Source organism: Tetranychus urticae, chromosome 1, assembly GCF_039701765.1.
Source record: "Tetranychus urticae isolate SD_2017Ah chromosome 1, NJAU_TeUrti_SD_1.0, whole genome shotgun sequence".
Taxonomy (NCBI): domain Eukaryota; kingdom Metazoa; phylum Arthropoda; class Arachnida; order Trombidiformes; family Tetranychidae; genus Tetranychus; species Tetranychus urticae.
The window spans coordinates 14,079,590-14,085,589 of record NC_142958.1 but is presented as its reverse complement, the minus strand read 5'-3'; the positions used below and the strand labels follow the sequence as shown (position 1 = coordinate 14,085,589).

Sequence of the window (6,000 nt, the reverse complement as noted above, 5' to 3'; positions counted from 1 at the left end):
TTAAAGGTTACTATCAGAAGCAAGTTGATAGATTTACATTTTTTCCTGTTTTTCCAGGAAAATTATCATTTTTATCTGTAATTCTGAGAATGTAACTTTTATTGTTTTGAATATTATAAGGATTTTTGTTTTGTATTTTCAATTTTTATGATTGAATGAACAAAACCAGACTAAATTGAAATGTATTTGAAGAGATTATCGATATTTCAATGTTAACAAAAGCAACATTCAAATGTCTAACATTTTTTGGTCATTTTATCATAAAAATTGATGTTATTGCATGTTAAAAGAGTCTGGCATTTATCAGATTCATTGAAAGAGGTAAAATGCGAATAATATTTACACCTTGAATGTTGAAGCAAAATACCCATAAACTGAATTTTCCTTTACATCTATTGTTTCTCGTTAACTCACATTAACATAATTGAATATGCAATTAAACCAGTCAATCAAAATCATTTAATTCAATACTCAAGTGGCTAAAGAATGCTATTAAATAATCAACTTGACAAAAGTTGTCAACTTATTTAGCTATGCAATTCACACTTGAACCGTTATCAGTTGAAAAAAATAAATATTAATGTTTCATCCTCGCAAATGAAGCTCAACTAAAGCCGATCTGCCATCTTTTGGATAACTAAACACTCCAAGGGTTTGCTTTTAATACCATTTGCCACGTGCAGTATTGGATGCCGAGTGTTCTGGAGTGATTGGCCAATGTTTACATATTAACTGGCGATATCATTTTCGGCCAATAATTTCATTTAAAATCCAATATTTCTTGATTAAATGAACAACAGCTAAGGACAAATAGAGCAACATTAAATGTTGAATAAACAAATGAGTAAATGGATAACAAAAGACTTTCACAGTTAAAGTTATCACTTTCTGGGAATGAATCTTTGACTTTTCCTCTCCATTTTTATCCATAGTAATTGGCTATCCTAGTTGATTGACCACAAGTAATCATTCGAATCTGGCTAGATCTAGCCAGACTTAGAGTCTCGAGACTCTAAGTCATTTAGTTGTCTTTTATATTTATCCATGCTTCTTGTGTTACATCGGGTTAGTCAAATAGTACGTCTACTCTTGAGCTTGTCCAGTGATTCTGGTGGCCATTCAGTTAATATTTTTTCCCCTCTTCTTTAGACCATGTTAGATGCACCAATTAAGATACCGATCGTCCCATTTCCATCGCTGGTCCAAAATAAGTCCAATGCCTGGAATTAAAATGTATAAGTTGGTTAGAAAGATATCATAGAAAGATAATGTAAAATGCAAGTAATTCAACAGTAATCAACAGGGAAATACTGGTTTAGACGAAAATTATTCAGACTCTTTTTTTCATTCAATCAGATCATATTGAGATGAAAACAGGATTCATGATGAATGTGGACAACGAATATTGAAATGAACGGTCGAGAGAAAACAATTTATGGGTAAATCCTTGAGGATATTGACATGATACTCTTTTTGGGTAAAGGGTCTGCTTTTGATGGTCACTTTGTTCAATGTTTTTGTCAAATCTTTTATCTGGTAATCCATCTATCTTTTGTCCATTTTGTTATTTCATTATCAACAATTCACACTGTTGGTAATCAATGTCTGTGGACATTTCTCGAGTAAGCTAATCTTAACTTTAGCTCACCTTTTTTCACCTTGATATCAGTTGAATCATTGAATGTTATTTATTATACTTATTCATTGATTCTTAAAAAGATTCAAAGATTAACAGGAAAATAAAGAGAAGAATCAATTTCACTTAAGATTGACTCTTTTTTGGGTTCTCGTCTGTACTTTCTGATTAATCTCTTTACTTTTTTTCACCGTCAATTGAATCATAAGTAAATACACTTTTAATTATAACAGCTATTGATTGAGATTAATTGAAAATTGATCTTTGATCAATTTATACTCATTTCAATCAATTGAAGATCGTTAACAAATGAGTTTACCTTTTTCTTTATCAAATCCAAACTTTTGGTTGAAGCCTTTTTTTGTCAACTTGACTGGAGTTACCATTTAACCAAATTGTAATTTGTTCATCATCCATTAATCTTGACTAATCCAACACTTGCTTTACACCTTAATTAATTAATTATCGCCATGATTATTACCATTAGAATCGATAGTTGGTCTTGTCTCTTGAACAATTAATAAACAGCAAATGATAACCATTAATCATTTGGAAAGTCAATGTACAGTAAACTCTCACTTATTTTGACAAAAAAAACAGCGCCATCTGAAGATTTAATAGTGCAGATTTCGATGAAATTTTCACAGAATTTATCGACTCGCTTCTCAATTAGGGCTAATTATGATTAGTTCATTATACCCTGAGTAAAAACTCAAAAATAAATAATTATCATCGATAAAAAGATCAAAAATTGGAAAACAAAAAAATATGATCGCTCAGTTGCCAACTAATTTCAGCTAGATGGAGCTGTTTTTTTTGTCAAAATAAGTGAGAGTTTACTGTATTGATTTTCATGTTGGAACCATTTATGTTCACGAAAAACCTTGATCTTTACAATTAAAATGTTTCCAAAAGTTTTTCATCGAAACATTAATCTTTTCTTTATTTCTCTTCCTCATCATCTTCTGTCTCTTCCTATGTCTTCTTTGTCTGCAGATATCTTCTTTTCCTTTTTGAATTCATCTTCCTTTCTCGTCCATTGTAACACTTGCTTTTTAAATTGTCTTTTTTCGCTCCTCTCCTTTTCCATGTGCTTTTTGAATGATTAGGTGAGGATTGAATGTAAATTAGACATTTAGTTAATCATAATTAGTACTAGATCTACTGCAAAAACAGTGACGTCTGAGCGTGTGTATACAGTCACGATTGAGATAATGTACCGTACTGGGAATAGCTTATTTTCACTTTTCTTTGGGCAGCGTAATTCATAATTTTCAATCCTCTTCAATAGATCAAATTTAACCTTAAATGTTGCTTTAAGTTGATTTGGCGAGTTTTTTGATTAATATTTCACGAAAGAAAATTGAATTATGTCAATTTTAATCAAAGAAATCGAATCTATATTTGACGAAATTCAAAAAACGACAATTATCTCGATGGTAACTGTAGTGTGATCAATGTGCTTGATTGTAAAAAAACCAAAGATTTGAAAAATAAACTAAAAGGGAAAGTTCACGAACTGTTCATCGACAGTTCATGAGTAGCTAGCGGTAGATTTGATCTTCTCAAAGACCAATACAACCAAATTAGCTGTCCGCTTTTCAATAGCGGCATTTGGATGTATTGAAAAACAAAGACTCGTAAAAACATACAAATTTTTCTAGATATAAACGATGTCGAAATCGAAAAGTGCGCAGAATTCAATTTATTGCTCTTTAAGAAGGTCAAATGTACAGATAGCTAACAATGAATTTTCGATATTGATTGAGGGCTAAATCCTAATATTCAACTACAGCCGGAGTCGGCCTAACAGGTCTAGGGGCTGACAGGATCAATTGGGACTGGCTTTTTTCCACCACATCCTTCACTTTATCTAACACTTTTTCTCAGCATTGTAAAAGTAGATTTTTCCACACCCATTTCCACACCTAACATGTCAACCGCAGCCACGAAATCAAACATCATCTCTTTTTAAAGAGACTTTTCTCAACAAAATTGTCCACCAAGTTGTCCACTTCTTTAATCCAACACATTTTCAAACAATTTTTCATAAGATCTATCGAGCTGCTGACCACTTTTACACCATCTAACACATCTACTTTTAATCGCCATAATATCTCAAAATGGTCAAAAATTTCGTAGGATTTGGAGCTGGATAATCTTATAAAAAGTGTTTGAAAATATGATGGATGAAAGTGGACAATTTTGTTGAGAAAAGTCTCTTTAGATTGATGATGTTTGATTTTGTGGATGTAATGGATGTGTTAGATCTGACAGTGGGCAATAAGGTGGACAATGCAGTGAAAAAACGGTGAAAAAGTGGTAAAAAAGCCGATTCCGTTCATTTCAGAAACGGTGCACTGAAATGTGCTGCCATCTGTTGTTTGTACAGATGCTGCCATCTATCGGGAGAAAAATTTATGAAAATTTGGGAGTGGGCCAATCTTGACCAAAAACTATACAGCAAAGCCGCGGCAGGCTATAAGTCTATTTTCAAGATTTTGAGAAAATCCTGATTATAAAAATTGAGTTATCGCGTCAGAAAAATTTCTGATTTCACCTTATAGTCTTCGCTTCGCTCAGACAATTAAATTAGAGTACACATTTGAATTATTATGGGAACCATTTAAAACCATCAACTAAACCAATGACAGCAATTAATTTGAATAATGATGGTGATTAAGGAACCATAAGTAACCAAGGGAAATGGACGAGGCTTTATTTTTAGTTGTTGCATGTTTAAACAGAAGGAAGAACCTAAAGAAGGTACAAATAAACAAATTTACATAAAACGCTTAAATTAAAACGATCATTAAACAGGCACAATACAAGGGAAAAATTAATTAACTGATTGATCACAATTGTTGGGGAAGAAAATTAAATAAAATCAAAAACAAAAGGCAAAAAATTGATTTGAAAGCTCAAAAAAGGTTTGAAATGAACTCTTTGCGAAGCTTTTGATATTAAATCAAATTTCAACTACAATAATACAAAGTATTAACAATCAATTATTTTCACTCTAAATAGACGCAATTAAAATCATAATCTTAAAGAAACGGAAAATTAAACAAGAAATTAATTGTAACGAAAAGACTTTACCGGTTTAGAAGCCATCTTGTATCTGATTAGATTCAATCCTATGGATCCAGATAATGAGATTTACAATCAAGTCGATTAATCGATTTTAAATGAAAGTAAAAATTGAAAGTAAATCAATCAAATGTGAACTGTTTATTTCAATTGTAATTGAAAGAAATGCAACAACAATCAATATTTAGAGCAATTTTCAAGCCTCATTTTATCTACAAATAAACATCTTAATAAACCTTTATACAGATACGGTTTATTAACAATTAATAGGGTCAATCCTTGGACCAATTTGTTGATTAGTTGGAATCAAATTGAGATGTAAAATTACATTATGATTCAGAGTAAATTGAAAAAAAGCAAATCAAAATCAACTCAAAGTGTTTCAAAAAGGGAATCAACCGTTTAGTTGAACATCAATAAAAGTTTCAATGATTAGCCAAGACAATCAAAAGACGAATCAAAATATTGATCAATTGAATGTTTAAAGTTGTCAACTGGTCAAAATGATTTACAAGAAAAAACGTTCAGATGAAAATGAATAATGACCATTAAATGTCAAAAAAACTATTATCACATTGTTTCACATTTGAGGAGCCAAAAAGGGTGAAACTAATAAAAGATGACCAATAACAATAATATTAATTGTAAAGATAATTAGCCATTAAAAAAGGTAAAGTGTTTCTTGATTGACTCGTGCGTAACAACTGTAATGGACAGTAAAAAGGTAATGATTAAAATAAAATAAAAAAAACCAAATACTTATACTATTACAATATTATCTTGATATGAACGATTAAACATGTTGTTTCCATATCATGGTCAGTTTAAACTCTAGTAGTTCTCATGTTGACCATTTAAATACAATGTTGTAAATGAAAGCTCAAAATATTGATTCATAAAATGAATCAGACTTTATTTGATTCCTTCACTATTTACAAAATACAATTGATGTTTATTTGGAAGATGAAATTTTATCAAAAATAGAAACATGTAAATGATTTATTTAGATTATTTATATTTTATTTTCATGGACAATCGTTTTTACAAAGGTGACCTTTAGTCAAAGGTAGGAGAGACTCGAGGCCATCGAGCCAAGCCTGAAAGGATTTTCAATTCAGAAAAAAATCGAAACTCTGAAACAAACGCTTCACCTAGAGATAATGATTTCAAACAAGACGAACAAGGTGCTTGTGACATCTTTCAAAAGGCCAACTAACTGTTGAGTTGGACCGATTTTGGAGGCTCTGGCAAAGAGCTCCAAGAAAATTTTCATG

The 6,000-nt window shown here is 31.0% G+C and overlaps 2 long non-coding RNA genes across 2 annotated transcripts; both read right to left on the bottom strand.

Annotated features, from left to right (window-relative positions):
- Positions 1-445: 445 nt before the first annotated feature.
- Positions 446-2,198, bottom strand: LOC149094629 (uncharacterized). Its single transcript, XR_016198754.1, has 2 exons — positions 1,956-2,198; positions 446-1,220 (listed from the first exon to the last, which is right to left on the bottom strand). It is a non-coding gene; the product is annotated as an uncharacterized LOC149094629 (long non-coding RNA).
- Positions 2,199-4,332: 2,134 nt separating this feature from the next.
- LOC149094628 (uncharacterized) lies at positions 4,333-5,422 on the bottom strand. The gene is made up of 2 exons (XR_016198756.1): positions 4,736-5,422; positions 4,333-4,393 (listed from the first exon to the last, which is right to left on the bottom strand). It is a non-coding gene; the product is annotated as an uncharacterized LOC149094628 (long non-coding RNA).
- Positions 5,423-6,000: the final 578 nt, after the last annotated feature.